The 24,583-nt window shown below is 43.5% G+C and overlaps 1 protein-coding gene across 1 annotated transcript in view; it reads right to left on the reverse strand.

Moving 5' to 3' along the window:
• The window catches only part of BRD4 (bromodomain containing 4), a 217,795-nt gene extending 195,572 nt beyond the window's left edge, over positions 1-22,223 (reverse strand). Inside the window, exons 1-2 of the mRNA XM_060240745.1 lie at positions 22,000-22,223; positions 1,581-1,655 (exon numbers count right to left, since the gene is read on the reverse strand). The gene's annotated coding sequence lies outside the window, so the exon portion shown is untranslated. The remainder of the gene's footprint in view (positions 1-1,580; positions 1,656-21,999) is intronic.
• Between the last annotated feature and the right edge of the window lie 2,360 nt (positions 22,224-24,583).

Below are 24,583 nucleotides of genomic sequence, written 5' to 3' on the forward strand. Positions count from 1 at the left end.
AATCTCCTTTAACTTCCTCCCCCACAACAGACACCCTGTGAGGTGGGTGGGGCTGGAGAGGGCTCTCCCAGCAGCTGCCCTTTCAAGGACAACCTCTGCCAGAGCTATGGCTGACCCAAGGCCATGCTAGCAGGTGCAAGTGGAGGAGTGGGGAATCAAACCCGGTTCTCCCAGATAAGAGTCCACACACTTAACCACTACACCAAACTGGCTTAACAGATGTTCAACTCCATACCTTTGCCTGGCTGGAGTTCTGAGCAAGGGACAGCTCAGCAGCATCAGGATAACTGATTCATAATGCAACATTCCCACAGGAGATGAGTGGCAAATCTTAGGGAAGCTACCACCTGGAACATTTTTTTCTTTGAACCACTAACAAAGCAGGGAGACGGATTTCAAATTATGAACTCATGTGGAAACTTGAGGGTTTAAACCATTTCTCCCTTTCTTGCTTAGTCCTGAAGCATGAGGCTGCATGAGCCTACAATTTACCTACAGAATGAGATGATCTTCATCTTGTCTCTTTAAGCCAAGATCAGCCACTGTATGAAATTCATACAGCGGGGCTTAGTGATGCTGTATTTCCACAACACAGCCTGCTTAGTTCCAATGTAGATGAGATATTCATCCCTGTTCTAAAACTGGTAAAGACAGAAATTTCTCCAAAAATGATTTGATTGTGGTCAAGACCAAAGCGCTGAAGCTCTATTATGCCAATTTCTGTTTTTCAATTTTTTTTTTTTCAAAATAAATTCTTCATGAGCACACACAGCTTCTAGAATCTGACTGAGACAACATACATTGTGGCCTCCTGGGCTCTTGCCTAGTGCTTTAACTGTGGATAGGAGCTGTGCCAGTTGAGGACTTGCTTGATCCGGCCAGAGGTACTCCAGATGCTGGAATGGAACTTGAAATTCTTCTCTCAATTTATTGTGAACGTAATGGGAGAAATGCATAACTTTAAGCCACAGCTTCCATTTACAACCAGTGACAGTACCATCTGAATAAGGCAAACTATTTATAATATCTTTGTGTAGACAAGCCTCTAGGTTCAGGATTTGAATAAAGAACCCTGGGCAAAGTCAAAAGTCTAGTGTGCAGCAACAGTGGTAACATATGCAGAAACAGCCAGCAGCTGGTGTGTGGATGGATCTGAATCCCTCAGGTTTAAATGAATGAAAATACTGACAAGATCCATTGTGATTCTTAATCCTAAATTAGAGTTGTCAAGTAAAAAAAAAAATCTGAAGACTTAAAGATATGTAAAACATAGATTTAGGTGGGTAGTCGTGTTGGTTTGAAGCAACAGAACAAAGTTTAAGACCAACAAAGTCTTATTCAAAGTATAATATGCATGCACACTTCTTCAGATATCTTCGGGTAAGTAAAACATAGTTCAGCATCATGTATTGATAGCAGTAAACAGTTTGATTTCTTCACATTTCTATTTTAAAGGGCAATAGTTTAATTTTCCTACCACCTTTAAGAAAACCCAGAAGACAAACTTAAATCCAGAAAAATAAATCAGAGATACGATATATTCCATATCCTAATGTACACAAAAAGAGCCAGCATGTTACCTTGATGCAGATACTTCTCTATTTTCTTCCAGTTATTACTCTTTAACTTCCATTTTTGACAGTTCACTGCAAAATCTGTAAGAGAATAAGACACGTTATTACCAAAGATATCTGGAAAAATGAAACTCATCCTCAACATTCCAGTTTCTGAAATTGTGCTCTCATTTCCAACCTTCTATTCAGTCATATAAATGCGCTTTAATACTAACTGCCTAGGATCTGTGTGCGCTGAGAAAAGAAAATATTATATGATCTGCCTAAAGTAAATAAATAAATAAATAAAATTTAAGAATCCATCTCTAACTTGATCTCTAACTAGATATTTCACACATCTAACATTCAAACATTATAAATAATTCAAACATTATAAATGGCTTAGTTTTATACAAGCTGAATTGTAAATAAACCTAATACTCAAGAAACAACTGCAAGCGAATGCACCCTATACTGTCAGCACATGTACCTTAATATTCACGTGAGAGATCTTGGAAGCTAAGCAGAGTTGGCCCTGGCCAATATTTGGATGGGAGACCTCCAAGGAACAGCAGGGGCATGACAAGGAGGCAGGCAATAGCAAACCACCTCTGAAGAGAAAGAAGTACTTTTCTCCCTTTCTCACAATACAAGAACTTGTGGGCATTCGATGAAATTGCTGAGCAGACAGGTTAAAACGGATAAAAGGAAGTACTTCTTCACCCAAAGGGTGATTAACATGTGGAATTCACTGCCACAGGAGGTGGTGGCGGCCACAAGTATAGCCACCTTCAAGAGGGGTTTAGATAAAAATATGGAGCAGAGGTCCATCAGTGGCTATTAGCCACAGTGTCTGTGTGTATATAAAATTTTTTGCCACTGTGTGACACAGAGTGTTGGACTGGATGCGCCGTTGGCCTGATCCAACATGGCTTCTCTTATGTTCTTATGAACACCACTCGTCTTGGAAACCTTATGGGTTCACCATAGGTCAGCTGTGACTTGACAAGAGGGTGGATAATTATTAATGTTTTTTAAGCAAAAAAGCATGTTTTAAAAAATTCAAATCGGTTTTTAATTTAAATTGGATTTTTAAAAACAAAATGGTTTTTCAGTTAAAATCTATCTAGTTTTCAATTTAAGATACATTAAAGTCCAAAGGTTATTAATTCTATCCAAAATACATAAACCAGGTAACCCGGGACATCCCATTGTGTCGGGGATAGCACTATCACTGAGGGGAAATCTGGATATATGGACTCTATTCTAATACCCTATGCCAACAATGCCCCATTTATGCTCATGACACTACAGATTTTCTGAGGAAAACACAATCTTTGAACAACCTTCCAGAGAATACTATCTCAACCACCATGGATGTGGAATCTTTGTATACCAACCTCCCACACCGAGATGGATTACAAACTATAAGTAATCTGATAAAAACAGCTGATTTTGCTACCAAACTGTGCCATTTTGTTCTCACCCATAACTACTACAGATTTGGCAATGAACTTTTCTACAGATCAATGGTACAGCCACAGGCACCCGCATGGCCCCACAATATGCTAACATCTTTATGGCTGACTTGGAGCAGCGCTTCCTAGACTCCCACCCACTCATACCTACCTTATACCTTTGTTACATTGATGACATCTTTATGGTCTGGACATATAGTAAAGAACCCCTGAAAGCATTCCATCAGGCTTTCAATGACTTTCACCCTACCATCAACCTGACAATGAACCAGTCTATGCAAGAAATACATTTTCTGGACACCACTGTAAAAATAAACAATGGACGCATTGACACCACTTTATACCGGAAACCTACTGACCGACAAACATACCTGCATGCCTCCAGCTACCACCCCAAACGATCCATTGTATACTGCCAGGTTCTACGCTACAGCCGCATTTGCTCCAATCCTGTTGACAGAGATTCTCACCTGAGAGATCTACAACAAACCTTTTTGGAACTAAAGTACCCACCTGATGAAATCAGGACACAGATCAACGAAGACAGAATGATACCCAGAGAAAACCTGTTACAAGACAGACTCAAAAGAGAAAATAACAGAATACCACTAGTGGTCACACACAACTCTCAACTTAAAACAGTTCAGTGTATCATCAACAACTTGCAACCTCTTTTGGACAGTGACAGCTCTCTTTCAAAAGCACTGGGGGGGTAAATATTTTCTTGCACAAAGACAGCCCCCCCAACCTCAAACAACTCCTCACCCACAACAATACAGCATCTCATCTGAGCATGGACATTGGTACCAGACCTTGCAATAAACCCAAGTGCCAACTTTGCTGCCACATACACCCAGACAACACAATCACTGGGCCTAACAACATTAACTATACCATCTCAGGCTCATTCACTTGTTCATCTTCCAACATTACATATGCCATTAAATGCCAACAATGCCCTTCAGTTCTCTACATAGGGCAAACAGGACAAACCCTCCGCCAAAGGAGAAATGGACACAAATCTGACATCAGGAATCACAGAACTGAGAAACCAGTCGGAGAACACTTTAACCTTCCTGAGCATTCAATGGGTGACCTCAAGGCAGCTGTTTTACTGCAAAGGAACTTCAAGAACAGAATGGAGAGAGAAATTGCTGAATTACAAATTATTATGAAACTTGGTACAACTCCCCAGGACTGAACAGGGATATTGGTTTTTTATCTCATTACAGATGCTAAACCCACTCTCAGTGAGTATAGCTATACATCCACATGTGTTTCTCTGTGTATTCCAATGTGTTTCTCTTTTAGAACTGTGTATCAGTATAATTATTTGTATTGACATACTCAAAATGGGGATATTGACTGTATATCTCATTACATATACTTTACCCATTTTCACTATATTTTATTGTATTCCTTTTTCCTATGGCAAACTAGAATGATGTTTACAAGTTAAAAAGTAAATTAGGCGGACAAGAACATCACTATCCAATGTATTTCTCTTTTAGCTATATTGACACACTCAAACAGGGACTTTGGTTGCTTATCCCATTACATATATTGAACCCATCTCCCATTGTCACTGACAGACAATCTCACATTCTGACATACTACTGACTTGTTGCTTTCACATGCTCATGCTACTCAGATCAAAGGTTTGCTCAATTTGTTAATTTTACTATTCTGTTATTGTACCATTTTACATTCTAAACCACTGCCTACCAGATAATTTTACTTTACTGTCATTGGTTCTTAAATCTGTACCATGTTGCATTCTGGCCCACTGCCTACCAGCTATGTATCGCTCTGCTCAGCAATGTATGGCTTTGCTCACTGTGCTGGATTCCTCATCTGATGAATTGTGCTTAAGAGCACACGAAAGCTTACATTCTAAATAAAAATTGTTTGGTCTTAAAGGTACACTTGACTCCTGCTTTGTGGAGAAGTTACTGTCACAGTTCAGTTTGCATTTGATTACCCCAGATGGTGTGGCCTAATATGCTAATGAGTGTGTGACCTAATATGCTAATATTAGGGGATGTGGTCTAATATGCTACTGAGTTCCTGCTGGGCTTTTTCTACAAAAAAGCCCTGGACCTATGCATTTGCTTAGGGCAGCGGGCCATGTATGTGGTATGTGCCAGATTAGGCTCTCCCCACAGGACTTCAAATAGAAAAAACAATTATTTGCTTTAATTTTGCTGGCCTGAATCATTCTCCCTTGGCAGAGCACTGTTTTTTAACTTGATTTTTTATGGCCTGTGAATAATGTTATAAATATCCAAATGGCCCCTGGCAGAAAAAAGGTTCCCCATCCCTGGTCTACAGCATGTCCACCCTGTCTTTGCAAGCATTTTGCTCATTCTAAAAAAGAAAATATTTCACAGGTAGGTTTTTTCCCCAGTACTTCCCAAAATTTACAATTTTTCTATCAGAAAAATGGAGGGGAGTCTTTGGGGGGGGGGGGGAACAGTTTTCCCTATGAGCGTTCACATCTCTAGAAATGATCCTCCTATAAATTTATGAAAAGCAGCTTTTTTTGGAACATAACTTCAGTCGTCACAGTACTATGGTCTAAGTACTTTTATCATGGCTTGATACAGGGGGGAGGAACTTGTTAGTAATCCCTGGTGTTACCCACTGGTCCACATGGGTGACTTTTTACCTCCTATTTATGCCTAGGTACTAAGTGATACCTGCAATTAGCTCAGTTCTCTAATTATATATATTTATGAGTTTACCTGTCAAAATATGGACAATAACATTCCAACCAATTGAAAACAATGACCAGTAACTACCATCACTATCTAATTATATTTTTGTGAAACTGGGAACAACACACAAAAGGTTATCATGACAGAAAAGAGTCAGACTAACATGGAAAAGTACAGTGGAAAACAGCAGCACTAGCTAATGCTGATAAGAACAGGTACCTGTCTACAATTGCTGAATTACAAATTATTATGAAACTTGGAACAAACACCTCCCCGGGACTGAACAGGGACATTGGTTTTTTTTATCTCATTACATATGCTAAATCCATTCTCACTAAGTATAGCTATATATCGGCAGTATTTTAATATATTTCTCTTTTAGAATAGTGTTTCAGAATGTTTTTTGTATCGACAGACTCAAATAAGGGATATATATACTCATTACATATATACTAAACCCATCTTCCACTATATTTTAAAGTATTATTTTTTTCTAATGGCAAACTAGAATGTTTATAATGTACGTTACATCTTAAAAAGTAAATTAGGTGAACAGATACACCTCTGAGAAAAACATGTCCTTAGTTTAACCCAGACTTCTTAGCAATAGAGCAATTAACAGACAGTTATTACCTCATTCTGACACGTTACTGTTGCCTCATTCTGACATGTTACTATTTTATTGATTTCACACATAAATGCTATCCAGACCAAATGTTCTTTAAATTTGTCAATTTCACTGTTTTGGCACTGGATTCTAAATTTGTACCACTTTGCATTCTTAACCACTGCTCACCAGCTGTAAGTAGCTTTGCTCACTGTTCCCCATTCCATTGTCTGATGAAGTAAGCGTGCATACGGAAGCTTCTATTCTAAACAAAACATTGTTGGTCTTTAAAGGTGCTACTGGACTCCTACTTTGTTTTACCTTGCTCTTTCTACAAAAACCATGTTATGGCTGTAGACATTAAAAAGTAAAGGTAGTCCCCTGTGCAAGCACTAGTCATTTTCGACTCTGGGTGATGCTGCTTTCACGATGTTTTCACGGCAGACTTTTTACAGGGTGGTTTGCCATTGCCTTCCCCAGTCCTCTACACTTCCCCCCAGCAAGCTGGGTCCTCGTTTTACCAACCTTGGAAGGATGAAAGGCTGAGTCAACCTCGAGCCAGCTACCTGAACCCAAGCTTCCGCTGGGATCGAACTCAGGTCGTGAGCAGAGGGCTCCGACTGCAGTACTGCAGCTTCACCACTCTGCACCATGGGGCTCTTAGGCAATAAAAGGAACCTATTATACGCCAAGGGTAATTTAAACATAAGCATATTTAAATGTAAGTACATCATATACTAAAGGGTCAGTTGCCTGGTGGCCCTTCACTGTTTGCATTCTGTAAAGAAGTGCCTAGTCTAAAGATAGTGTTGCACACATAGGATAAAATCCACAAGACCAGCAGTGCTCACTCTGCATCTTGTGGAGAGCTAAGTTTAATTCAAGACTTGCACCTCAGGGTAGCACAGAGTTTGCCTGTTCTACCAGGGGTACCAGTTTCAAAGTGGCAACCACATGCCAATCACAAGCCTCCTCTAGACAAGGGCTCTGATCATTTCCTTGAAATGGGGCAGGCACCACAGTGGCTAACAGCGCGCTGAAAAGCAATAGGTGACATTTTTAGAAAGCTACTAAGCATCACTAAATAAAACAGGTGTGGAGAATGTCTGTCCCAAGGGCCGTAACCTTGAGATCACTTGGTCTGGCCCTCAGGGATTGCTGGGCCGAGCCAAGACACATCAGCTTCCCTTGGTCCCGGCTGGCTGGTGAGGATCACAGGGTTCAGTCACACTATACAGCAGCCTCCCTGCCCCCCAGCTGGTTGGCAGGGATCATGAGCCCAGCTGCACTGTACAGCAGCCTCCCTGGGGCCTGGCTGGCCAGCCATGATTGCTGCGGGGCCTGGAAAAGTCACTGTCACAGTTCAGGTAAGTCTCCCCCTGATTTCTTTATTTCCCTTTCTTTCCATTTCTTCCCCACATTTCTTTATTTCTCTTTATTCCCCCTTTATGTTTATTTCCCTTTCTTTATTTTCCTTTATTCCCCTTTTCCCATTTCTTCTTTATTTCCCTTTCTTCCCCACATTTCTTTCTTTCCCTTTCTCCCCCCCTCTCTCTGTGGCGCCTGCATGGTGGACATTGTGAAGGACTGTTGCTAGGGAGGGGTGGGAAGGGGGGGGGGAAACCAGCTATCACCATTTTGCACTTGTTTATCCCAGATGGTGTGGTCTAACGAATGTGTGACCTAATATGCTAATATTAGGAGATGGGGTCTAATTTGCTAATGAGTCCCTGGCGGGCTTTTTCTACAAAAAAAGCCCTGAACCTAGGCATTTGCCTAGGGCAGTGGGAGGGGAGAGTGAGTGCCAAATTAGGCTCTCCCCACATGACTTCAAATAGAAAAACAATTATTTACATTAATTTTGCCAGCCTGAAACATTCTCCCTAGGCGGAGCATTGTTTTTAAAGTCTATAATTTTGTATGGCCCGCAAATGATGTTATAAATATTCAAATGACCTTGGCAGAAAAAAGGTTTTCCACCCCCGAAATAAAGCATAGGGTGATGATAAAACATTGTATTTGCTGAATTTTATTTTTCTGCCCAATATGTTGCAGCTGTTCCATTCCTGTAGTGTCAAAAAGAAATCCTAAATAAAACATATTCTTAGCAGCTAGTGACATGTTCAGTGCAACCTACCCCGCAAAAAACACTTTTATTGGTATGACTTCCAACCCAAAACAAAAATCCAGTCATAGTCCAAAGACTAACACTTATTCCAGTACAAGCTTCTGTAAGTCAGAGCTCTGCTTCCTCAGACCCAGGACCTCGGGGAGGGGGGGGGGGAGTAGGGCCATTTGGCCTGGGCCTCACATTCTCAAGGTGCCTCAAATTTACACTTTTGATGTTAACTCTTAATTTGTTTCTAATTAGGTACAGAAATGCTTCCACCCTCCCATTTTCAGCTGGATCTTTCCCACTGGAGCCTGGGGCTCTCTCCTCCTGGAATAACAGGGTCAGCCAGCAACCGGGAAATAAAATGGTGGCTCCCATTTCATGCACACCTGCTCAGATGGCAAAACAGGCCAGTCTGGGAACTGATCTGGTTTCCATAGAGCTATCTGCCATTACCAGAGTGGCCATGAAGGCGTGGTTGCAGCAGAAGCAGGAACAGCAAAGGGAGAAGGAAGTGTAGGCTCAGCTCTCCCCTTCTATCCCTGAGCAGCAGCATAACAATATAAGAGGAGCGCCTCCTGCTAGCTGCCTGGTCTGGAGGAAGGAAGAGGAGCATGTCAGCACCTGCTTCCCCTGGTGGATGAAACACACGGATATGCCTGCCATGCCAACAGCTGAAATTAGATCTTGGCAGCTTAACCATTCTAACCAACCAAAATACAGCAGGGAACTATATTCGGCTCCCTTCAATTATGTGTTGAAACAGACAACAATATATTTTTTCATCTTGTAAGCAGCTGAAAAATAATGTTGGGAGTTCTAACCTACAGGAATGCAGGACTGGAGTTCTGAAACCATCAAAATGTATGTTAATGTTTTTCTAGTAAAGCTACAAACAATTATAAAAAAAGTTTCAACTGACCCATTTTTATATTATTTCTCAAAATGTTCTGGTTATTTAATATTGTTTTTATTGCAAATTTTAATGTTTAATTTCATATATTAATAGATGCTAGGAGTAGAGGAACCTTTCCTAGGACTCCCATCCCTCCCGGCTCAACAGGGGATGGCGTTGATAAAGCTGCCAAGATAAAAGTTTTGGTTTCGCCCCTGGGTCCTTGAAATACATCGCATTGGTTCATAAGCAACCTGTATTAGAGTTTTATTTACATTTTCAAGGTGGTTCCTTCATGAAGCCTTCGTGCTTGTATCCAATTTGTAGGAAGAGTATTGTGGCCAGCGATGGAGTGGAGGGCTTTGCTATGCTTCTAGTAAAAGGAACTGGCTTCCTCTCTTGTAATATACAGGACAAGTGGAAGAAATCGTAATACTGATGAAATGGCAACATGAAGCGCGTCTATTATATTATTAACTAGTTACGCGTATGCTGTATCAGTTGATCACTACGGGCTCTGTTTATAAGGATTCAAATGCATTTTATGGTTGTCAATGTGAACTTTTGTGTCAAATACATTAAGTCTGAAGCAGTTTTATATTTAAAAAGCATGTAAACATATTTTAAAAATATTTTAAAATTATTAAAGTCTGGTAGCCTATTTATATTACAGCAATGTATTTTGTTTTTCGTATGTAACTTCTTAGTGGTAGGCAACTGGTTGCATGGAACAAAGTGTGCTTGTTTGGAGAATGTGTCCACTACGACCCAAATCACTGATTTGCCTTGAGACGGGGGCAAGTCTGTAATAAAGTCCATGGAAATACATTCCCACGGTCGAGCAGCTGTCTCAATAGGTTGCAGCTTGCCTGGGGTTTCCCTTCTCTCTTCTCGGCCATGATGCAAGTTGGGCACCCTGTTACATATAGAGACACCTTTTGGAGCCCAAGCCACCAAAATTGTCTTTGGATGAGATGGAGGGTTTTTACTAATCCAAAGTGCCCCCCCCACCACAACTTGGCATCATGTGACCACTCTAGTACCATTCGGTGGAAGGGCTCAGGCATGTAAATTTTAGTCTTTGTACCACAGCCCATCATCTGCCCACTTCACTCCACAGCCCACATTCTCCCCACTGACCCTTCTTCTGGGGGGTTGCAGGTTTACTCTTCCCTAAGGGTGGAGTAAAACAAGTCCATTGGGGAGGGCCCTTGCGCCACGTCTCGTGCTTGTTGGTGTGTAGTGACCATCTCTCCCAACTGGGTCAGGGTGAACAAGGAATCTATTATGACTTCCCTCTTACTTTCACACTGAGGGAGGCGGGACGTGTCTGTCAGGAAGTTTTGTTTCCCAGGGATATGCCCAAGAGTGAAGTGGAATTTTGAAAAGAACCCAGGCCACTGAATTTGTTTTGTACTCAATTTTTGAGTGGCTACTAAGGACTCAAGATTTTTGTGGTTTGTCTAGAGTCTGAAAGCCACTTTAACCCCCTTGAGGAAGTGGCGCCATGTTTCTAGGGCCAGTTTAATGGCAGAAGCCTCTTTGTCCCACATCGACCAATTGCACTCAGTAGAACTGAATTTCTTTGATAGATATAATTTGATAGATGTAATTTCCCGTCTTCCCCTCCTGCAATACGACCCCTGCTTGGGCAACATTGTTTGCATCACATTGTACCACAATTTTTTTTATTTTCATCAGGGTGGACTAGGATAGGTTCCAAAGCAAACAGGTGTTTTAACTTTTCAAATGCCTCTTAGTCTATGTGCACTCGAAGACTTTTAGCTTCTGGCCTCTTCCCTTTAGTTTTCAGTAGGTCAGTAAGGAGGAGCACCACCTCTGCAAAGTTATCAATGAAATTTCTGTAGAAACTTGCAAATCCAAGGAAGCTTTGTAGCTTCTTCCTGGTTTTGGGGGGGGGGGCAGTCCACTACCTCCTGGACTTACACAGTAGCCTAGGAAGTCTAATTCGGTTTTGTGGAACTTGCACTTTGATAGTTTGGCAAACAGTTTGTTGTCATAGAGGGTCTTCAACATCTCTCTCACCAGTTCCACAAGGGAGGGAAAGTCCTCCAAATAAATTAACACGTCATCTTGATAACACACCACTTCCTTAAACAAGTGTAAGACCTCATTGATCAGATTCATTAACACCCCCGGGGCGCCCAGAAGCCCGAACGGCATCACTAAGTACTCAAACTGCCAGAGGGGGGTGTTGAACGCGGTTTTCCACTTGTCCCCCTCTTTAATGTGTACTCTAAAGTAAGCATCTCTCAAATCTAGTTTTGTGAAGATTCTCTCCCAAGACACTTTGCTAAGGAGGTCTTTTATGAGAGGGAGGGGGTACACGTTATTCATCAAGATTGCACTGAGCCCTTTGTAGTCAGTACACAACCTTAGGCTCCCATCTTTCTTCTTGCCGAACAGTATGGGAGCCACATGGGGTGATTGGGCGGACCTTATGAAACCCCTTTGTTAGTTTCAATGAATTTCTTTAACTCCTCCTGTTCTTGGCAGCTCATGGAGTACAGTTTCGCCTTCAGGAGAACCTTCCTCTCAATCAATTCAATGGCACAGTTCGTAGTCCAGTGAGGGGGAAGCTCATCTACCTCTGAGACCTCGAAAACCTTTTTTAAGTCCCGGTACTCGATGGGGATGGTGGCCACCTCTTCCCTCATCAGACACAGCCTCTCCATTTGAGGCAGAGGTTCTGGGTCCCATTTCTCCCTCCATTTATGGTTATTGCACTTTTCATTGTTAAAATAGATGGCATGACCGCTCCAGTGAATTATAGGGTTGTGATCAGCCAGCCACAAGATCCCTAGGACTTCTTGGAAACAGGCGTAGGGGGCAATGACAAATGGTCTCTATTCCCAATGTGCTCCCACCCCCATGGCGCAAGAGACAGTCTTGTGTATGCACGAGTCCCCTTTCATGGGTTCTCCATGCATTTGTTCAAATACTAGGGGGGCGGGTAGCTTCCTCCAGTTTAGCTCCAAGGCATCTGCTAGGGCCCGGGGAAAGTAAATCTCAGGAGAACCCCAAGTTCAGCAATGCCCTCACTTGTATGAATCTTTTTGCTAGGGTGACTGGTATAAAATACAAAGTTCCAGAGACTCTCACCCTTAGTGGTGCAGCGAAGTTCGCAACTTGCTGTGTTGCACCTTTCACAACATGTAGTTGGGAGTTTTCCACCAGCTGGTCCCCTTCTCTGGCTTCAGTGCAGAGCCTTTCTTCTTCAGTTTCCCCCTTTTTTGGAGCTAAGAGGATTCCACTCTGAGAGGCGTTTGGCCAATCACTTGCCATGTGGTTCTCCCACACGCACACACTTGAAACACAGGTGGTTCTTGATCCATTTCTTCTCCCCTTGGGAAATTGTCAACTTCTTGGGGCCTCCTTTGCTCTCGCTCTTCAGTCCCTTGAGGGTCCTGCCATCCTGTTGTCGCCAGTGCAAGATCACCATGCACTGCCGGTTCTCGATCTTGCAGGCCAGATGGACCCACCCAACCAGGGTTAGAGGGTTGTCCATAGCCACTGCTTGAGTGAACAAAGATGAGCTGAGCCCCCTTTTCTTTTGCTCAATTTTCATTCGTTCATTCCAACCATGCACCTTGCTTAGGTGCATTTGGAACTCGGCAGTATACTCCCTCATCGACTTCTGCCCATTTGAGTTCTTGGAGTACAGTAATTACCTCCGTCTCTTGGAGGGGGTCTTCTGTCTTGAGACCTGTTTATTCAACATCTTTATAAATGATCCGGATGAAGGAACAGAGGGAATGCTTATTAAATTTGCAGATGATACTAAATTGGAAGGGGTAGCAAATACAGTAGAAAACAGAAACAGGATGCAGGATGATCTTGACAGACTGGAACTCTGGGCTAAAACAAATAAAATGTATTTTAACAGCGATAAATATAAAATTATGCATTTTGGTGGAAAAAAATAAATACATCATTATAGGATGGGAGAGACTTGCCTTGGCAATAGCATGTGCGAAAAGGACCTACGGGTCTTAGTGAGCGTACACTGAACATGAGTCAGCAGTGTGATGCAGTAGCTAAAAAGACAAATGTGATTTGGGGCTGTATCAACAAAAGTATAGTGTCCAGATCACATGGAGTGATGGTATCGCTTTACTCTGCTCTGGTTAGAACTCACCTAGAGTACTGTGTTCAGTTTTGGGTACCACGGTTTAAGAAGGATATAGACAAGCTGGAATGGGTCCAGAGGAGGGCAACGAAGATGGTGAGGAGTCCGGAGACCAAGTCCTATGAGGAAAGATTGAAGGAGCTGAATAAGCTCCTGAACAGGAGACAACTGAGAACTGATATGATCACCATCTTCAAGTACTTGAAGGGCTGTCATATAGAGGATGGTGCAGAATTGTTTTCTGTGGCCCCAGAAGATCGGATCAGAACCAACGGGTTGAAATTAAATCAAAGGAGTTTCTGGCTAAAGATTAGGAAGAACTTCCTGACAAAGTGGTTCCTCAGTAAAACAGGCTTCCTTGGGAGGTGGTGGGCTCTCCTTCTGTAGAAGTTTTTAAACAGAGGCTAGATAGCCATCTGACAGCAATGCTGAGTCCGTGAATTTACATATTATTACTTCACATTTATATCCTGCCCTTCCTGAACAGGCTCAGGACGGGTCACATCAATAAAAGGATCACATAAGAAGCGTTTACTCAACCTAGCCTACTTGACCCTAAGAAAATAGTTATGAAGAACTACTGGGAAAAGATAGTACCTTGAAGTCCAATGATGTGCTGAAGAAACAAAATATAAGTTTGGATTGGTGGTCGAGAATGCAAATCAAATCTAGATGTGCTAAAGATAAACCTCACAGATTTTATATAGAGCAGTCTCCCTTTGATATGCTTTTATGTGATTCAAATGAAAAATTAAGAAAATGTACTCCCTTTTGTTGCAGATAAAAATGGAAGATTAAGTAAAAAAGATTGTATGGTCAAATGGGCACAAAATATAGGTTATACCAGGGGTGGCCAAACTTGCTTAAGAGCCACAAAGAATAAAGCTCAGATGCTTGAAAGCCACAAGACATGAACGTCATATGTTTAAGAGCCACAAGACATGAATGTTAGATGTTTGAGAGCAGGCAGGCAGGGAAATGGTGGGAGAGGTGGAAAGAAAGCAACGGTAAATGCATTCTCCATGTTGCCAGCTGGCTTTGTTTGGAGAAGTGATTTAAAGAGACAAATGCCTTCTTCCAAGCTAGGTGACGGGATTGGGGGGGGGGGCTTGGAGAGCCACACAATATGTGTGAAAGAGCCTCATGTGGCTCCTGAGCCACAGTTTGGCCACCTCTCGGTTATACATACAGCTTGATCAATATGAAAATAACAGTCCGATGCATTTAAAGAAAATCTGTATAAAAATGGTTATAGATGGTATATGACTACAGAGAAATTAGCTAAAATGTATCCAGGAATATCTGAGTGTTGGAAATGTAAATACTATATGGGCAGCTTTTTTCATGCTTGGTGGTCTTATAAAAAATGTATGACTTATTGGAAAATGGTACATGAATTGCTTCAGAAAATACTGTCGATTTCAATACCTTTTAAACCAGAATTCTTTTGAATACTATGTCTCAATAGATAAAAAAGTCAAGCATCTGATTTTACATGTAGTCATGGCACCCAGAATATTATATGCCAAATATCGGAAGAGGTCAGAAGCACTGACAAAAGAAAAACTTTTAGAAACATTTTTGGAAATAGCAGAAATGGACACACTGACTGGTATCTCAAAAGAACAAAGTAAACAAAACATAAAGGAACTTTGCGTACCACTTTATGGACTAAAGTAACATACTGAATTTACATATATAGCTATTGTGTGCTAGTCTCTAGATCAGGGGTGGGGAACATCCATCTTGAGGGCCATTTATGGCCCTCGAGATCACTTGGTGAGGCCCTCGGGGATGGCTGGGCTGAGCCAAGCCACATGGCAGCCTCCCTGGGGCCCGGCTGACCAGTGAGGATCGTGAGGCCCAGCCACACTGTGCAGCGGCCTCCCCGGGGCCGGCCAAGATCACTGCCGGGCCTGAAAAAGTTACTGTCACAGTTCAGGTAAGTTTCCCCCTCATTTCTTTATTTTGCTTTCTTCCCCCATTTTTTTATTACCCTTTCTTCCCACTTTTTTATTTCCCTTTCTTTCCATTTCTTCTCCACATTTCTTTATTTCCCTTTCTTCTCACCATTATTTTTATTTCTTCTCCCTTTACCTTTCTTCCCCTTTCTTCATCCCATTTCATTTCCATCTATTCCTCTTTCTACCCCCATTTCTTTATTTCCCTTTCTATCCCCCCTTTCTCCCTCCCTCCCTCTCTCTTTCTTTCTCTCTGTGGAGCCTGTGTGGTGGGCATTGTGAAGGACTGCTGCTGGGATATGTGGGTGCCTTTAAAGGTCTGCTAAGAGCAGCTGCAGTTTCTGCATGAAGGGAGGGGGGAGGAGCCAGGTACCACCAATTTGCACTAAATTATAACAGATGGTGTGGCCTAATATGCTAATGAGTGTGTGACCTAATATAATATTAGGGGATTTAGTCTAATATGCTAATGAGTTCCTGCTGGGCCCTGGACCTATACATTTGCCTACGGCGGTGGGCCGTGTGTATGTGTGTATATGTGCCAGATTAGGCTCTCCCCACATGACTGCAAATAGAAAAACAATTATTTGCATTAATTTTGCTGGCCTGAATTGTTCTCCCTCAGCGGAGCACTGTTTTTTAAGCAGATAATTTTGTATGGCCTGCGAATGATGTTATATCTATATGGCCCTTGGCAGAAAAAAGGTTCCCCACCCCTGCTCAAGATTCTAGAACAAGTAAATTGTAATTACAAATGGTAAATGCTATGGACATCAAGAAAACATAAGTATTATAAGTATTATGATAAGTATTGTAGTATTTTATTGAAAAATTGGCTGTATAAAATGAGAAAGTGTAGTAGTAGAGATGCTTATAGAGCTCAATAAATTATGTTATAAAAATGAAATAATCACATGATTACAAAACAACTAGCTAAAACAACCAGATAAACAAATTCCAAATTAACAAATTCAAAAATTCAGGTAACAGCCTTAGGTCAAAAACCTAAGGCTTGGCTGGCACAAAACAAATAGCAGTAGTCAAGAACAATTCCTGCTCAATTGGAATTCACAAATGGGCTTGCATGGGGCAGGAAGGCCATGTTGATGTTTAATGATGTCCGCCGCCTCAACTAAAGGCCTGGTAGAACAGCTCTGTTTTATGGGCCCTGCTGAACTGCAGCAAACTCCACAGGGCCCAGATGTCCAATGGAACCTGATTCCACCAGGTAGGAGCCAAGATAGAGCTCTCCAGGGGAGGGGGGGTATAAGGCAGATCTTGAGAATGGAAGCAGGAAGGGCTGCATCAGTGCTTAGTTCTTGTGGCCCCTTCTTACCCACCCAGGGAAATACTGAATGACACTTTTTTTTTTCTAGGCCAGATTGGCAAGGGTTCTTGGAGATTTTTACCAACTTCTGGGCATGGAGCAGGGATCACTGGGGATGTATGTGTGGGTGGGTGGGAGGTATTTATGAAATTCCTGCATCGTGCAGTAGGTTGGACTACATGACCCTGGAGGGCCCTTCCAACTCTATTATTCTATTGTATGAAATATTTTTCAGTAATTGTTGATGCTATGCCAGATAGTTCTAACAAGGAGCACACCGCTATCGTCATTCGATATAAAGATTTTCAACAATAGCTCAGAATTTTCAATTGAACCGAGGTTTTGTGTTTTGCCAATTTCACAAAAAAAGACTGAAGGAGAAACTGCTGCTCAAGTTCTAACACTTCTAGAAGAGCTGGGGTTAGATTTTCAATACTGCATCAGCCAAGGCATCAGCCATGGATCAAACACGACTGGTAAATATAATGGTGTACAATCAATTCTTCTTGAGCATAACCCAAGATGCATTTCTCTAGCTGTGGAAACCACACATTAAAGCTTGTAGGTGCTGTGCTGAATCATGCAAAGCAGCCATCAAGCACGTTTGAAAAATACAGTAAATGTACAATTTATTCAATAGCAGTCCTCAAAGGTGGGAAACATTAAAGCAACATCTTCCTGTTTCACTGCATGGGATGACAAAAATCTAGATGATCTGCAAGGATTGATGGAGTAAGACCAAGTGCGCAACATATGGGTAAAGAAAGAAAGGATGGAGTATCTCAGCCTTGAACTGAACTTACTTCTATCCAGAAATACATGTCAAAAATTGAATTTGTTCTAATGACATCCCTGAGGGTTAAGTTGCTTACAATGACCCACCAGACTAATTGATAATTGAAGCATGTAATGCTACACTTTATGTTGAGAGGGGTAACACTGAAAGCCTCGTAGCTGGCATTTAGCTGGTTCGTGAACTGTGGGGATGCAATCTTGAATGAGGCCAAACTGGTAGCACAGAGTCAGAATATTCTCAGTTGACCTGCAGCTGCAAACTTTGTAATGATGCTGAGCCACATTACAGAACCAATGTCTTCTTTGTTATTGTTGACTCGATAACATCGGGTCCTGGAAGGTGGTTTGAGTCACTCAATATAATCTGTAACCTGTTTGAGTTTCTCTAGAAATTTTATGACCTCAGTATTGGAGATCTATATTCATCAGCAAAAAAATTCCAAAGGAAGTACACAAAAGAGATATCACTGGTTCTGTTTGATATGATTTTCCTCAAGCAAATACATTCCATAAACTTTAAACGGAATTTTAAGCCAAACAAATTACTCCAAGAAATACTCTGGTGTTTTTCCTAAAGTCACTGTGGTATTGAGGATTTTTCTGAGTTTATCCACATCAGCAGCTTCGGGTAAAAGGTCATTCAATGTGCTAAAACATGTCAAGAATTACTACCATTCAGCTATGGGACAAGATTGTTTGAATGGCCTTGCTATGCTTAACATAAATTATGACACTGCAAGAAATTTTAATTGGTGAATGTGCACAAAAAAACTAAAACATATTTTAAATAAAAACTGAAATGTTTATTACAAAGTGTTACAACATTCTTTTTCTTATTGTATTCAATGTAAACTCTTAAAATATAATACTACTAGTTTTGCATAACTGTTTTTGCACTTCTTCATTTTTTAAAATTACTGAGAGGGCCTCAAAAATGGAGGCGGCCCAGTCCTCTCTTGACCTCTATGACGACCTGCTCAGACATAATGGGAAGAAAATTATTTTCCTTTTTTAAATAGAACATTACTGACCAGAAGGGTGAAAAGGCAATGACTTGAGCAGAGAGAGACCTGGTATGATAAATCTGTTAAGATTCCCTTTGTGAGGACTTGCCACACAGAGATATCACACGATGTACTGTAGCATGCCTTCCTGCTGAATTCCTCCTTTCTTTCCCCTCCCATTCTATAGTTTCCTGTAAAAAAAATGAGGAAAATGCTTTTATTCCCATTGTGTCTGGGGAAGCTGGGCTCTAATTCACAAATGCTTGTATTAGAATAAACATTCATCCTTTAAGGTGCCACTGAACTTTTGTTATGCTTCAACAAACTAACAGGACTTGCTTTCCACTTCATGGTAGATCAGTGAATTACACTTTTTATCTGGTAAGGATTTTAAAAAGCTTGATCAATCTATCCTGAATTGATGATTTGAACAAGCTCATCCCAGTCCCCAAAAGGAGTGATCCCCAGTACCACAAAACTACTACTGAAGAACTACACTGTTGCATTTAAGAACTACACACCTGCAAAAAAGGAAAACATTAAAGTACCCCTTCCAACCATACAACCGACACCTAATTAGAAAGGGGGTGAGAAAAATTATTTACAAGCTATCATCTCAATTGAGCAGTTTAGCACAGGATCCATGTAAAATCACAACACCCCTTCCACAAAGATAGCTTTGTGGAAGACCACAATTTTATTTCTGAGTGAGTCCCTGGCTGTCACTTCACATTGTTTACATATGTACATTTTTAGCACAAATTAGCCACAGATCTAAGAGAACTGTCTTGGAGAAATGCTGTTTCAGGTATCCATTTGAGAAGTTCATATACTAATAGGTACCATTTCTTTCACCTTGCAAGAGAACTGGATAGTCACTGAGGAATGAAAATCGACATGACTTACCAGATGCCCACTGCAAGGAAGTACCTAGCTTATTTCTCTGATTTAGGCATTTCTTGACTAATCTGTAAGGCAGGGGTAGAAAAATCCCAGGTCCTGTGTCTATTCTCCATGTCTTACAAGTAAAAACTAACAGAAGAAAGAATGTTCCTTTCATGTGGAGTGGGGAGAGAAAGACTGCAAACATACGTAGCTCTGGGAGGCCCAGTGGCAAATTTAGGTTCTCCTCTTCACAGTCCAAAACAGCCAGAGAAGCCAGCAAGTTGCTCAATAATACTCTTCTGTACAAGTTTTTAAAATGAAAAATAGAATATAACCACATTCAATATTTGATATTATGAGATCCTTGTGTTTTCTAATGGAAAGGAAGGGAATAGCATGGAGTTTACAAATGGGTCCCAAAAATTAAAGTTTATAAGTGGATCCCACTCTATAAAGTCTGAGAACCACTGCTTTACAATGTTCCTCATTAATACTCACATGCACCATGAAGGTCCAAATAACTGTTTCAAGCATCTATGGCACAAAGATTACCACTGGTGAATCCAGATGTTACATATGGAATAGCACTGGTCATGGAACCAGGTCAACAGAAGCTTGGACACAGACATACTTATGACAATTGCATACCCTATAAAGATAAGCACTTCCAAACTTTAATTATGCAATCTAGGGAGTGAGAACTTCTTTCAGCAAGTGGTACTACTGCAAATCAATTCCACTCTTAACATGGCTCAAACCTCAGCAAGTGCCACTAGCATAAGAACATAAGAGAAGCCATGTTGGATCAGGCCAACGGCCCATCAAGTCCAACACTCTGTGTCACACAGTGGCAAAAAAAATTATATACACACATACACTGTGGCTAATAGCCACTGATGGACCTGTGCTCCATATATTTATCTAAACCCTTCTTGAAGGTGGCTATACTTGTGGCCGCCACCACCTCCTGTGGCAGTGAATTCCACATGTTAATCACCCTTTGGGTGAAGAAGTACTTCCTTTTATCCGTTTTAACCTGTCTGCTCAGCAATTTCATCGAATGCCCACGAGTTCTTGTATTGTGAGAAAGGGAGAAAAGTACTTCTTTCTCTACTTTCTCCATCCCATGCATTATCTTGTAAACCTCTATCATGTCACCCCACAGTCGACGTTTCTCCAAGCTAAAGAGCCCCAAGCGTTTCAACCTTTCTTCATAGGGAAAGTGCTCCAAGCCCTTTAATCATTCTAGTTGCCCTTCTCTGGACTTTCTCCAATGCATCAGTGACTCACCCATTTGGTTGCCCGTTTACAATAATTTATGCCTTCTGGTATTACAATTACTGCTGGGGATGAAAAATGAAAGGAAAATCTAGGAAGCACTACTTGACAGTTGGGGAGGGGGGTCACTATACAAGAACAGGCGGCTTGCTTCTAGAGCACATCTGAACTCAAATCTCCTGCAAAGTGGAACTGTGGCAATTGTGAAAACGTGACTTTAAGACTGCAGGCTAAGGATAGGAAGGCTAACAGGCACGAGGGTGGCAAACACACGAGGGACATAAGGGAAGGCAAGCATTTTTCGCAGTTGCGGCTGAGGCAACACCTGGACGCCTGCTCCGAGCCTAGTGCTGCCTTTTCTGCACTAGCTTCAGCCTTGCAGGCAGGCCCAGCAGCAGGAGGGACAGGCAGACCACCATTGATCTCTCTTGCAACCACCATTTCCCAAAAGCGACGGAGGCCGCCGCCTGCCAGAGTTGCAGTGAAGCCGGCCAGGCCTCCCAAACCCAAGGAGCGCCCAGGCCTGCTCCTGCACGACTAGCGGCCGGGTGACCCTCCCGCCCCCCTCCCCTCCTGGCGGCGACAAAATGGCGGCGGCAGGAAGTGCGATCAGCTGCCGCCCCGCCCCGCCCCGCCCCGGCCGCTCACTGCGCAACCCGCGCACCCCGGACCCAGGCACCGCTATGCACGGCGAATATACTCCCTTCAAGCCGCCGCATACCCCGGATGGTCGCAGGCCCGAGAAAGGCACGCCGAGCGCCCGCCGCTTTCTCAGCAGCGCACGCAGAGGACGCGAGAACACTTACGCCAATCACGTACCCTACAAGAATCAGCGACGGCTCTCGTGCGCAAACTCCGCAGCCGCCGTAAGCCTTCCACACACTCGCCGCAATTCGCGTAACCGTGCAAAAACAGCAAGATACACCGAACACACACACACACACACACACAAAAACCCGGCGCAGAATTTAGCCGCGAAACGCGCGTCAGCATCAAAAGGAGAAAGATACTCGGTTCACCAGGCGCGGGGCGGTAAGGAGCTTCTGACAGTAGACAATGCATTCAGGAAAGTTGTCGTAAGACCTTTGCGCAATAGGCCTCCGCGCAAAATGCGTAGTCCGCCTGACGCAACGACAACATTACGCAATGCGGGTTACGCAGGCAAGGCGGCGTAAGTGGCGAACGAGAATACAACCCCCCGCAGCCTCTCCCGGCCCGGCCCGGCCCAGCCCTTACCTGACGCCGAAAGAGAAGCCGGAGAGCAGGCCGTGATGTCACCAGCCTCCTACCGCACCAGACCCCACGAAGCCCCGAGTGAAGAGGCCGCGCCGCGCTCCGCAAGGAGCGGGGGGAACCACACCAATCCCACCAGGTAGACAGAGCGACGGGCAGCGGGACCAGCAAGAGAGGCGCGCGCTGACCTCACCACGCAGCGCAGACGTCAGCGCGCAGCAAGCCCCGCCTTGCGTCAAAGCCAGGTTCCCTCACTTCGCGGCCACGCCCCCTTAAGGAAGACCGAGGAGAAGGTCCGCGGGGCTCTCGGGCCGGAGGAAGCTGCGCCTCGGGGTGGGCGGTGCTTGAAGGCCGCATCTCTTTATGGCATTTAGGAATTTCGGCCGCAGCGCAACCAAATGCAGCGTTCCGCTCGCCCCCTCCCCTTAAAAGAGGCGCAGACTCCGCTCCAGAAACGGGACCCTCTGCGCGAGCCTAAGGACCATTCCCAGGGAGTCAGCCTCGGGAGCAGACGTCCTCTGTGAACCATTGCTTGCCTCCGAGAAAGCCGAGCGGCTCCCGAAAGTTCAAGCTGAAATCAATGGTAGCATGTCCTGGAATCAGAATGCATGTCGGGTTCTCGCCATGTGTGGAATTCCTCCCGGCTTCAGATGGTCCTTGCGTGCAAAAATATGTGGCAAAGGCTACGCTTGTGCTACAGCCCCTCTACGTTGTTAAAGCCCATTGAGCACGCTGTCACTTTTGAGCTCACTGCATGCTGTTAATGTTCACTAATCACAGAGCAATTGCTTGGCAGGGAGTCTGGGTAAAAGTCGGATCTACGGAGGGGGTGGGGGAGCCAGTTTGGTGTAGTGGTTAAGTGTGCAGATTCTTATCTGGGAGAACCAGGTTGGATTCCCCACTCCTCCACTTGCAGCTGCTGGCATGGCCTTGGGTCAGCCAGAGCTCTCTTATCTGGGAGAACCGGGTTGGATTCCCCACTCCTCCACTTGCAGCTGCTGGAATGGCCTTGGGTCAGCCAGAGCTCTCTTATCTGGGAGAACCGGGTTTGATTCCCCACTCCTCCACTTGCACCTGCTGGGATGGCCTTGGATCAGCCAGAGCTCTCTTATCTGGGAAAACTGGGTTTGATTCCCCACTCCTCCACTTGCAGCTGCTGGAATGGCCTTGGGTCAGCCAGAGCTCTCTTATCTGGGAGAACCGGGTTTGATTCCCCACTCCTCCACTTGCAGCTGCTGGAATGGCCTTGGGTCAGCCAGAGCTCTCTTATCTGGGAGAACCGGGTTGGATTCCCCACTCCTCCACTTGCAGCTGCTGGAATGGCCTTGGGTCAGCCAGAGCTCTCTTATCTGGGAGAACCGGGTTGGATTCCCCACTCCTCCACTTGCAGCTGCTGGAATGGCCTTGGGTCAGCCAGAGCTCTCTTATCTGGGAGAACCCGGTTTGATTCCCCACTCCTCCACTTGCAGCTGCTGGAATGGCCTTGGGTCAGCCAGAGCTCTCTTATCTGGGAGAACCGGGTTTGACTACCTCCTCCTCCACTTGCAGCTGCTGGAATGGCCTTGGGTCAGCCATGGCTCTCTTATCTGGGAGAACCAGGTTTGATTCCCCACTCCTCCACTTGCAGCTGCTAGCATGGCCTTGAGTCAACCATAGCTCTGGCAGAGGTTGTCCTTGAAAGGGCAGCTGCTGCGAGAGCCCTCTCCAGCCCCACTCACCTCACAGGGTGTCTGTTGTGGGGGAGGAAGGTAAAGGAGATTGTGAGCCGCTCTGAGACTCTTCGGAGTGGAGGGCGGGATATAAATCCAATATCATCTTCATGAATTCATATGATTTTTACATTGAAATGAAATCAAACCACTATTATTCTGTCTTAGACTATAGGCAGGACCACAAAGATCATGCCTCCATGGATCCGTGGCGTCTCACGCAAGCAAAAATGGTTCCAAAGCACGGATCCTCATGAATTCATATGATTTTTATGGTGAAATAAAATGAAACCACCATCGTGCTCTAGATCCTGTCTTAGACTATAGGTAGCACCAGAAAAATCATGCCTCCACGAATCTGTGGTGCCACAACAGTGGAAAAACATGTTTCCAAACCACAGATCCTCATGGATCCTCATGATTTTTGCATTGGAACCCACAAAGCTCACCATCAGTTCTTATATCATGTCAATGGGCAGAGTTTACACCACAGAAATCATGGATCCACAGATTCGTGGCAGCACCATGGATCAAAAACTTGGTTTTGAACCATGGAGCCTCATGGATTCCAATGATTTTTGCTTAGGGTCACCCCAAGCTCATTATGCAATCACACATCATGTCCCTGGGCAGAGTTTGCACCACAGAAATCATAGATCCATGGCTTCTTGGCAGCACCATGAACTAAAAACTTGGTTTTGGACCACGGATCCTCATGGATTTCCATGATTTTTGCTTTGGATCCCCCCAAGCTCACCATCCAATCACATATAATGTCCATGGGCAGAGTTTACACCACAGAAATCACGCATCCACAGTTTCATGGCAGCACCATGGATCAAAAACTTGGTTTTGGACCATGGAGCCTCATGTTTTCT

Source organism: Heteronotia binoei, chromosome 5, assembly GCF_032191835.1.
Source record: "Heteronotia binoei isolate CCM8104 ecotype False Entrance Well chromosome 5, APGP_CSIRO_Hbin_v1, whole genome shotgun sequence".
In the NCBI taxonomy this organism is placed as follows: domain Eukaryota; kingdom Metazoa; phylum Chordata; class Lepidosauria; order Squamata; family Gekkonidae; genus Heteronotia; species Heteronotia binoei.